The sequence below is a fragment of the Pongo abelii genome, chromosome 6, assembly GCF_028885655.2.
Source record: "Pongo abelii isolate AG06213 chromosome 6, NHGRI_mPonAbe1-v2.0_pri, whole genome shotgun sequence".
Taxonomy (NCBI): Eukaryota; Metazoa; Chordata; class Mammalia; order Primates; family Hominidae; genus Pongo; species Pongo abelii.
The window spans coordinates 7,339,561-7,350,560 of NC_071991.2; the positions used below are offsets into that span (position 1 = coordinate 7,339,561).

General features: G+C 44.2%; 1 pseudogene; it reads right to left on the reverse strand.

The window, feature by feature from the left end:
• Nucleotides 1-3,796: 3,796 nt before the first annotated feature.
• On the reverse strand, nt 3,797-10,569 carry LOC129060280 (olfactory receptor 7E24-like; annotated as a pseudogene).
• Between the last annotated feature and the right edge of the window lie 431 nt (nt 10,570-11,000).

An 11,000-nucleotide genomic window follows, 5' to 3' on the forward strand; every position in this document is an offset into this window, starting at 1 on the left:
GACTAGGGGGCTGGCTCCCACTCCCCAATCGGGGTGTTATTGCTCCACGCTTCGCAGGGTGTTCCCTCGCCCCCCTACGATGTGAATCGTAGTATCCGGGGGGGGAGATCGTTGATATTACTCCTCTCATCGCCGGCGTGTATTAATCCATTACTCTTAAACGGTGTTCTCTTCTGCCACTCGTTTGACCCCCTGGCACATTATTTTCCGTATTGTGGAAGATGCCACTATTAAAGTCACTGTTGGTATACACCTTGCGATGTTCCTAATATTGTAGAGGAATGTTAATCCTGATGTCACAGGACTCTATACACTCTTGTTTTATTCCCAATATCCTAGCGGGCCTAAAGAAGAATGTCAAAATGTGTGTACACCTTGGGTTGTTTTTGTTAGTCTCCTAATGAGAAGTTACTTCTATTGTCACATGAGGTATGTTCCCTTTGATATGATTCGTAATATGCTAGTGGGATCTCACTCCTTGTGTCACACCGTTTCTCCACCTTGTCAATTTCCTCGTATTATCCTTAGAAGATGTCACTCCTCATATCACAGGGAATGTACACTCTGTGATAATATCGTCATATTCCAGGGAAGTGTTGATTTTCATGTCACAGAGGGTGTACACCTTGTCAAATTTTTCGTTATAGTTTTGTGGGATGTTATTGCTAATGTCACACAGGGTGTACCCACAGTGGTGTTACGTTTAATATTCTCTAGAAATATTACTCGTAAGTCACAGGTCCTGTGCACTCTTTTATATTCTTCGTAATATTCTAGGAAAACGTGACTACTAATGTCACAGGGCATGTAGACCCTGTCATAAAATTCGTAATATCCTTGCGGGAAGTCACTACTAATTTCACAATGAGTGTACACCCTTTGATATTACTCGTATTGTCCTTAGGAGATGTTACTCCTCATGTCCCCGTGCAGTTAGACTCTCTGATATTCTTCATTATATCCTCGGGGGATGTTACTTCTAATGTCACATGGGGTGTACACCGTGTGCGTCAACTGCCTTTGATATTATTCCTAATATACTAGGGGGCTGTGACTTTGAATGTCACAAAGAGTGTACAAAATGTCACAGGTTGTGTATGCCTTATTATTCCCGATATCCAGAAGGATGTTACTCCTAAGGTCACAGGGGGTGCACAAACTTCGATAATATTTGTAGTCCTATAGGGAGATATCACTGTAAATCTCAGTGGGTGTACACTATGTGTAGACTCGCTGTGATATTATTTGTAGTATCTCAGAGATATTACAACTATAGCTTTTTGTGTTATATTAGAGTTATATCTAAGACAGTACAAATAATACCACAGTGGGTGTACCTCACGTGGGTACACTCTGTGATATTATTTGTAATATCCATGGTAAACATTACATCTAATATCACAGAGAGTGTTCTCCCTTTGATATTTCTCATACTCTCATAGGGAGATACTGCTTTTCATGTCGCAGTGGGTGTACACCCTGCGTGTACGTTCTGTGATGTACCTTACATCACAGGGAGATCTCTCTCCGAATATCACAGTGTGTGTACACCTTGTGATATTCTTCATAATATCCTAGAAGGATGTTACTCCTAACAAGACAGAGGGTGTACACCCAGTGATATTCTTCCTACTATCCTAGGGAGATGTTACTCCTAATGTCACACGGGGTGTACGCCCTTGATATTAGTCCTAATATTCTAGGGGGATGTTACTTTTAAAGTCACAGGGGGCGTTTGTAATATCCTAAGGTTGTTCGTAATATCCTAAGAAGATGTTAATGTCACATGGGTTGTACACCCTGTGATATTACTCGGAATATCTTATGGGGATGCTACTCCTAACGTCACAGGCTGTGTACACCCTGTGATATTATTCGGAATATCCACAGAGATGTTACTTTTCATGTCACAGATAGGGTTCACCCTTTGATATTTTTGATCATATCTTAGGGAGATATGACTTCAAATATCACACTGGGTGTACACCCACTGTGATGTTATTCGCAGTACCCTAGGGAGATATCTTTTAATATCACCGTACACGTACATACTATTTGTGTATGCCTACTGGGATATTATTCCCAATATCCTAAAAATAAATAGGACTCCTAATATCACAGTTGGTGTACACACTCTGATATGATTCCTAATCTTCCAGTGGGATGTTACTCTTCAGGTCCCAGGGGGTTAATACCTTGGGACAGTATTCCTCATATTCCAGAGCAGTGATACTCCTAAAGTCACAGGGTGTGTACCCTCTGTGATATTATTCCTCCTATTCAAGGGGACATTACTCCTAATGTCACAGGGGTGTGTATCCTCTTTGATATTATTCCTCCTATTCAAGGGGACATTACTCCTAATGTCACAGGGATGTACACCCTGTGATATTATTCATAGTATACCACAGGGATGTTAGTACTGTCACAATGCGTGTACACCTCGGGATATTATTCGTAATATCCTAATGTCACAGGAGGTGTGTCCCCTGTGATATCATTCCTAATATCCTAGACGGATATTGCTCCTAACATCACAGGGTGTATACACCTTGTCATATCATTCATAATGTCCTAAAACTACATTATTCCTCTTCTCACAGGGGGTGTTCACCCTGTGATATTATTCGTAATAGTTTTGTGGGCTGTTACTCCTGATGTCACACAGGGTGTAGAGAGTCACACAGTGATACGACCTGTAATATTCTATAGAAATGTTACTCGTAAATCACAGGGGCTGCACCTCCTGTGATATTATTCGTCATATTCTAGGGGAATGTCACTACTGTTGTCACAGGGGGTGTACACCTTGTGATATTACTCATCATATCCTAGCGGGATGTTACTACCTATGTCACAATGCGTGTACACCCTGTGATATGATTTACAATATCCTAAAGAGATGTTACTACTAAGGTCACAATGCATCTACACCCTCTGATATTATTCGTTCTATCCTCGGGGGATGTTACTCCTGTCACACGGGGTGTACTCCCTGTGATATTCTTCATAATATCCTAGGGGGATGTTACTTTTAATGTCACCGGGGGTGTAGATCATGCATGTTCAACGACTTTGATACTATTCCTAATATCCTAGGGGCATGTCCCGCCTAATGTCACATGGGATGTTCACCATGTGTGTACACCTGCTGTGATATTATTCGTAATATGCTAGGGGAATGTTACTCCTGATGGCACAGGCAGTGTACACCATGTGTGTACACTGTGCCATTACTTGTAATATCCTAGGAGGATGTTTCTTTTAATGTCACAGAAGGTGTACAAAATGTCACACAAGGTGTTCACCTTGTGACATTATCTGTAATAGCCTGGAAGGATGGTACTCCTAATAGGTCACAGGGGTGCATACACTTTGATATTATTTGTAATCTCATAGAGAGATATGACTTCAAATATCACAGTGGATGTACACACGTAGTATATACCCTGTGATATGATTCATAACACCCTAGGGAGATACAACTCCTGATATCACAGTGCGCGTACCCCATGTGTGTACACCCTTGATATTCGTCGTAATATCCAGGGTAAAGATTACTCGTAAGATTACACAGTGTGCACACCCTGTGATATTTTTCATATTATAGGGAGATATTCCTTCTAAGATCACAGTGGGTGTACCCCATGTGTGTATATCCCGTGACAGTATTTTTTGTATCCTAGGGAGGTATTACTCCTAATATCACAGTGGGTGTTCACCCTGTGATATCATTCTTATTTGAACTTGCTGCCTTTTTTAACCCACACTACAAAAGAATAGAACAGATAAGATATTGAGATTAGACTGTCCTGCCGTACGGCCGCCGCAGGACACCTTTAACATCCGTTTCTCAGGCTGTAGATGAAAGGGTTCAGCATGGCGGTGACCACCGTGCACATCACTGAGGCCACTGCACCCTTTCTGGGGGAAGATGACACATCTGAACTGAGGTACCCCCCAACGCCTGTTCCATAAACTCAGCAAACAGCTGACAGGTGAGACCCACAGGTGGAGAGGGCTTTATACTTTCCCACCTGGCGACGAAACCCTCAGAATTGAGGAAACAATTTTAGAGTAAGAGAAAATGGTCCCCGAGATGGGAAGAAAAGCAAACATGGCGGCAGGGAAATACATGATGATGTTATTGGTGAAGGCATCACAACATGCAAGATGGGGGAGTTGAGAAGGATCACAGAAGAAATTCGGAATTTCCACATCCTTGAAGTAGGTCATTAGCAAGGCAATCAAGTGGTGCAGCTGGGAGTCTAAAAGACTGAGAAGAAAAAAAAAGACAACAAAACTAGGAAGCCACAGAAACACGGGCTCATGATGACTGAACGATATAGAGGGTGACAGATGGCTACAAACCGGTCATAGGCCATCACACTCAGGAGCATGTCTCTCTTCCGTGCCTCCAAAAATGGCAAAGAGACATCTGAGTCAGGCAAGCCTGCAGAGGAGATGACTCTGCTGTGAGATTGGATGTCCACAATCATCTTGGGGACCGTGGTGGAGGTGAAACCGATTTCAGGCAAGGACAGGTTGGAGAGAAAGAAGTACATGGGGGTGTGGAGGTGGGAGTCAGCGCTGATGGCCAGGATGATGAGCAGGTTCCCCTGCACTGTGACCAGGCACATGGGCAGGAACAGCCCAGCGAGGACCGGCTGCAGTTCTGGATCCCCTGAGAGTTCTAGGAGGAGGAATAGAGAGACATCTGTTAGATTCTGTGGGTCTGCATAGTTTGGACACCTTTTGCATAGAAAAGAGTGTTGAAAAATCGGAAACAAATAAACAAACCCCGGCATTGTGTCTGCATTTTGAATAGAAGCAATTCACAAGTCATGTTCTCAGATTTCTGAGCAATCCACACTCAGCAATATTTTGCAGTTCTGACAGACTCAATTGTCTTCTAATGCTTTCATCTTTGATTTCTGTGTTATTCATTTCTTCCTGTACACACCTTAGAGACGTTAGATTCAAGAATGTTCCAAGAACGAGATCATCATACATAACAAATTTGTAACTGCTAGAAAATACAGCCTATCTTTTCTGAAAAAAACTACGTAAAAATACGATTCTCTTCACTTGAAGAAAAAGGTTATCCTAATTAAAGCAAATTAAGAACTCAAATATTTTAGTCTAGAAGGTTGATACAAATTCCCTTGATTTAGAACATTTATAAACACTGTATAACAGCTGAGACCATGCCATCTGGAAATGAAATTAAAGTTGATAGTTCATAAGCAGAAAATCATTCCACATGCCAGTTAGGTCCTAGTGATTTCATCGTTACGTTTTCTGACTTTTCTCCTTCAAGAGAGTAATTGCTTCCTCAAATCGGTGGGTCTGGCTTTAAACTTCATGTAAGCTATAACTCCTGTCCTTAGCTTAGGAGGACTTAAGAGTTTTCATCAGAAAGTTTGGCCGGACGCGGTGGCTCACACCTGTAATCCCAGCACTTTGGGAGGCCGAGGAGGGCGGATCATGGAGGTCAGGAGATCAAGACCATCCTGGCCAACATGGTGAGACCCTGCCTCTACTAAAAATTCAAAAACTTCACCTGGTACGGTGGCACGCACCTGTAGTCCCAGCTACTCAGGAGGCTGAGACGGGAGAATGGCTTGAACCTGGGAGGCAGAGGCTACGGTGAGCCGAGATCACACCACTGCACTGCAGCCTGGGCAACAAGAGCAAAACTCCGTCTCAAAAAACAAAAAACAAGAGGGATCAAGTAAGTCAAAGTCACACTTATGACAGCCAATTTTTGTGAACCAAGGAAGCGTGAATTCAATAATTAACATAGATTTTTACTTTTGCTCTCTCCTCTATGCCAGGCAAGATACAGGCTCTGGGGAATTATTAATTCAGCTTATTAAATCTCCCAGTTCTTTTCAATACAGAGAATATTTACATGACAAAACTTAAGTTAAAAATATGTTACAAAAAATACTGTTATGTGATGCTGTTTTATTTATGAAACCACCTAATTGCTCTAGGCATCTTTCAAAAATTTCAACTTACCCCGAATTTCAATTTACATTCAGAATATCATCCACATTTTTGTCATTTTTCAGTTTTCACTGAATGAATGGAATCACCATCTTTTTTTTTTTTTTTTTTTAAGATGGAATCTCACTCTGTTGCCCAGGGTAGAGGGCAGCGGCACAATCAAAGTTCACTGCAACCTCCACCTCTGAGGCTAAAGTGATCCTCCCACCTCAGCCTCCCAGGTAGCTGGCAGTAGAGGCATGCATCATGATACCTGGCTAACTTTTATAAAATTTTTTTGTAGAGATGACATCTTGCTATATTGCCCAGACTGGTCCTGAACTCCTGGGCTCAAGCAATCCTCCCGCCTTAGCCTCCCAGAATGCTGAAATTACAGGTGTGATCCACTGTGCCCTGCCTCACTGAACTTTTTACATCATAAAATTATCTGCATTCTGTACGTTCCTTGAGCGCATAGACACACTTTTTCATCATTGGGGACACATTCCTACGATAAGGCTGAGAAAAGAGAAGGGAGTTCAATACTTACTGAATAAATGTAGGCATAAACCTCACTACCTGTTTCAAAGGCCTCATTATTTTCTTCTCTAAGATAGAGTCACTTTGCAGTCATTTACAGATTTCTCTTTAAACACCCGTGGAGCCTAGAAATAGGGGTAAGTGGCTGGACTCTCAGTTCAAAAAGAATGCCATGCTTACCTTGTACATGCTGTAGCACTGCTGCGGCAGCGAACTATAAACCTTGTCCTGCAAACACGAAAACACAGCACACATCTGAATTCAAGGGAAAAACAATGTCCACTGGATAGATGGCAAAGGTACACTGACTCTTGGCCAAACAGTATAATGTTTATAAACTTGGTCCCACCATAGTCGTGTGCTGAAAAAAAGTGTTTCTGTTCTTTTTTTTTCTTTGAGATGGGAGTCTTGCTCTGTTGTCCAGGTTGGAGTGCAGTGGTGGAATCTTGGCTCACTGCAACGTCTGCTTCCCTGGTTCAAGAGATTCCCCTGCCTCAGCCTCCCGAGTAGCCGGGATGACAGGTGTGTGCCACCATCCCTGGCCAGTTGTTGTAGTTTTAGTACAGACAGGGTTCCGCCATATTGGCCAGGCTGGTCTTGAACCCCTGACCTCAAGTGATCGGCCCACCTCACCTCGGCCTCCCAAAGTACTAGGATTACAGGTGTGAATCACTGTTCCCAGCCAGAAGTGTTTACATTCTAATTTGTGAATCAGTAAGCCTTAGTAGAGGAGGGCTTTCAATATAGATGAAGAATAGAAGCTATTAGTGAGATAGGGTGCATATATATTTTTAAAAGATTGTGCTAGTGTAAATGATAAACATAAACCTTTGCTATATACCCCGAGAAACTTCCGCAAAAGCCACCTAGTTTAAATCCGACCAAGTAAGGCATTCAACATACTAATCAATACATTTAAAAAAAATAAATAAACAAACAATGACACATTACCAACAACTCCTCCTCTTGATATTCAATAACTTGTTTCCATCTTTACTGTTTTTCAATTATAGGATTCCGAACAACCCACAAAGTTTGATATACTCAATTTATACAATGAATTCATTAGACCATGTTTTTTATTTTGCCTTAGTTTAAAAATTTTGAACATGCGACAGCACCAGACACACAGCTTCTTAAAGCAGCCCCAAGAACGAATAAAGCAAATAGGAAGAACTTGATTTTAAAATTGCAACCAATTTTATTGTAATTTTATTTGGATGCAACAGCCAGAGAACTTTCCTAAATTCTGAATAGCAAAGATCACCCGTAACTTCACCATACAATTTCAGAAAGATACACTGTGTATGTAAATATCATGACCATCCAGAAATTTCCTTCTGGTTCATTAAAGAACTGTCTGTTCTTCTGTGTATGTAAAGATTTTGCAGGTTTTGATGGGCTAAAGGTCTTACAAAGGTGAAAAAATTATCTTTGGGACAATTCTCCAGCAGCAGTTTTAAGAATTCACTGAACTCTAAAAGGCACGCTTAGAGGTATTACCTTGTAAACTGTACAATGGCTTCACACAATCCGACATTTCTAATCTTCTCTCTTCTCATTCTTTTTCTGTTTTTTTTTTTTTTTTTGGAGACGGAGTCTCACTCTGTCGCCCAGGCTGGAGTGCAGTGGTGCAATCTCCGCTCACTGCAACCTCCGCCTCCCGGTTTCACACCATTCTCCTGCCTCAGCCTCCCGAGTAGCTGGGACTAAAGACGCCCGCCACCACGCCTGGCTAATTTCTTTGTATTTTTAGTAGAGACATAGTTTCATTTTGTTAGCCAGGGTGGTCTACATCTCCTGATCTCGTGATCCGTCCGCCTCAGCCTCCCAAAGTGCTGGGATTACAGGCTTGAGCCCCCGCGCCCGGCCTCTTCTCTTCTACCTCATTTGGATGATAAAATCAAATCTTATTTTCCTCCTGAAACTGAGGAAAGAGAAGCACATCATGAAGAGAAACATTTCATCTTAGCTACTGAAAACGCTAAGTTCAGTGTCGACCTCTTGTGGCGCACATGCTAATGACAAAACAAAAGAAAAACCGGTTTTAGAAAAACAGGAATTGTAATTCTGGCACTTTGAGAGGCCGAGAAGAGAGGATCACCTGAGCTCAGGAGTTCAAGACCAGCCTGGGCAACACCGTGAGACCTTGTCTCTATTTAAAAGAAGAAGAACAGGAATTATCTCATCATTGTGCAAATACTGCCCACCAGTCAGAAAGGCAATTTCGATAGTCAATAAGTCACATCTGAAGTAGCACCAGGTAATTTTTATGAAAACTCAAGTCTCCAGATTTCTTTCCTAGTGCTAATTTGTAATACACCAATGCTTGTAAGAAATAAAGGTGTGCACATCTGCAGACACATAGCTCCCTGAAAATTAAATCCAGCCAGTTCCCAGGCATTTGAACTGACGAGTTTTTTTTTTTTTCTTTTTCATTTTCTGCAGATGGGGTCTCTGTCACTCAGGCTGTAGTGCAGTGGCCCAATTACAGCTCACCTGCAGCCTCCATCACTTGGGCTCAAGCGATCCTCTGTCCTCAGCCTCCTGAGTAGATGGAAATACAGGTGCGTGCCACCACGCCTGGCTCATTTTCCGATTATTATTATGTTTTTTTGGTAGAGCTGGGGGTCTTGCTATGTTGCCCAGGCTGGTCTGGAACACCTGGCCCCAAGTACTCCTCCCATCTCCGCCTCCTAAAGTGCTGGGATTACAGGCGCGAGTCAGGGCGCCCAGCCTGGACAGTCTTTAAAAGAACTCTGACTTGCTGGAAATGAAACACAGCTCCGGACATCCTTTGAGAAAGTCGCCGTCCCCACCTCAGAAAAACCACACACACACACACACACACACACACACACACACACACACACACGCCCCGGAATTAATTTCCTCATTTCGGTGAAAACTTTTACAGGGTCCTCCAGGCTTGTATCATTTGAAGGCTAGCGTCTGCCACTCTGCTTCCACGCTTCTAGTTGGGGACTACCCACTTAACAAAGCCAAGTTCAATTTTAGTTTCCCAGAACTGACGCAAAGCAAAGCGCAAACAGCCTCAACCTGGGGTGTGGAGTGATACAGACCTGACGGGGCTTTATTCCACAGACAAGCGTGGACCCAGGACCTCAAGCGGTCCCCGCCTGCTGGCAAGACCCCGCCGCAGCCCCCCGCCCGGGCTCGCAACTGGCACAACGCAGGCTAGGTCAGTGCCGCTCGAGGTGGGCAGAACCACAGGGCCACCTCCCCGGGGAGCACCGACGCCGCCCCCTCCGCATACCTCTCCTTCCCGCGGCCAGAAGCGCGGGTTGTAGATGAAGAAACTCAGCAGCGCCGGCGGGAACTGCTTCTTCTGGGCCGCCCAGGGCCCGCTCCCTGCCCTGGCTGCCGCTGCAGCCATCCTGGCCCAGCCCCCCACCTCGGGAGCCTCCCACAGCCGCCCACAGACAGCAGCCACCTGCTACAACATCACACTTCCGCCTCCCTCGCCACCACCCCGGAAGCGATCACCGCTGACCAGGAAGAAGAACCCGCCTCGCAGCGTCGTCTTCTGGCACGCCAGGGTGGCCTTGTTATCTGTTTCCTGGCCGAGTTTGTTTTTTGCTGGCTCGCGGACTTTTCTCCTGGCTACAGGCGAGGGTTTCTCGTTTCAGGAAAAACTCAGCGGGGCACTGGCTTTTTTTGGATGGGATCTCAGTTTGTCATCCAGGCTGGAGTGTAACGGCGGGATCTCAGCTCACTGCAACCTCAACCTCTGGGACTCAAGCAATCCCCCTGCCTCAGCCTCCCAAGTAGCTAGGATTACAGGCGCCCGCCACCAAGGCCAGTTATATTTTTTGTAGAGGTGAGGTTTCTGTTGCCCAGGCTGCTCTCGAACTCCTGGCTTCACACGGTCTTCCATTTCGACCTCCCAAAGTGCTCTGATTATAGGCGTGAGACACCACCGCCCAACCTGCTGTTGTTTTGGTGGTATTGTTTTTAATTTAATTTAGAGACAGGATCTCGCTTTGTCACCGAGGTTGGAGTGCAGTTGTGCCATCATAGCTCAGTGCAGCCTCAACTCCCAGGCTCAGACGGTCTTCCCACCTCAGCCTGAGGAGTAGCTGAGACCACAGGCATGCACCACCATGCCCAGATAATTAAAAAAAAAAAAAAAAATAGACAGACAGATAGATAGACAGACAGATGGTAGACACAGGGTCTCACTTTGTTGCCCCAGCTGGTCTCGAACTCCTGGCATCAAGGGATCGTGCTGCCTCTGTTACTGGATGGAAGGTCTTGACCGTGGATTGCCCAGGTTCTTGGCGTGTTGAACAAAGAATTGAACAAAATGCACAAAGTAACAAAAGATCAAAGCAACGAAAAGAAACAAAAGAAAAAACCGGAGTAAGGAAGAGACAGCTTTATTGAAGCGAAAGTACAATTCACACAGCATGAGCGGGATAGAGCAAACGGCTCAATAGCCCACATTA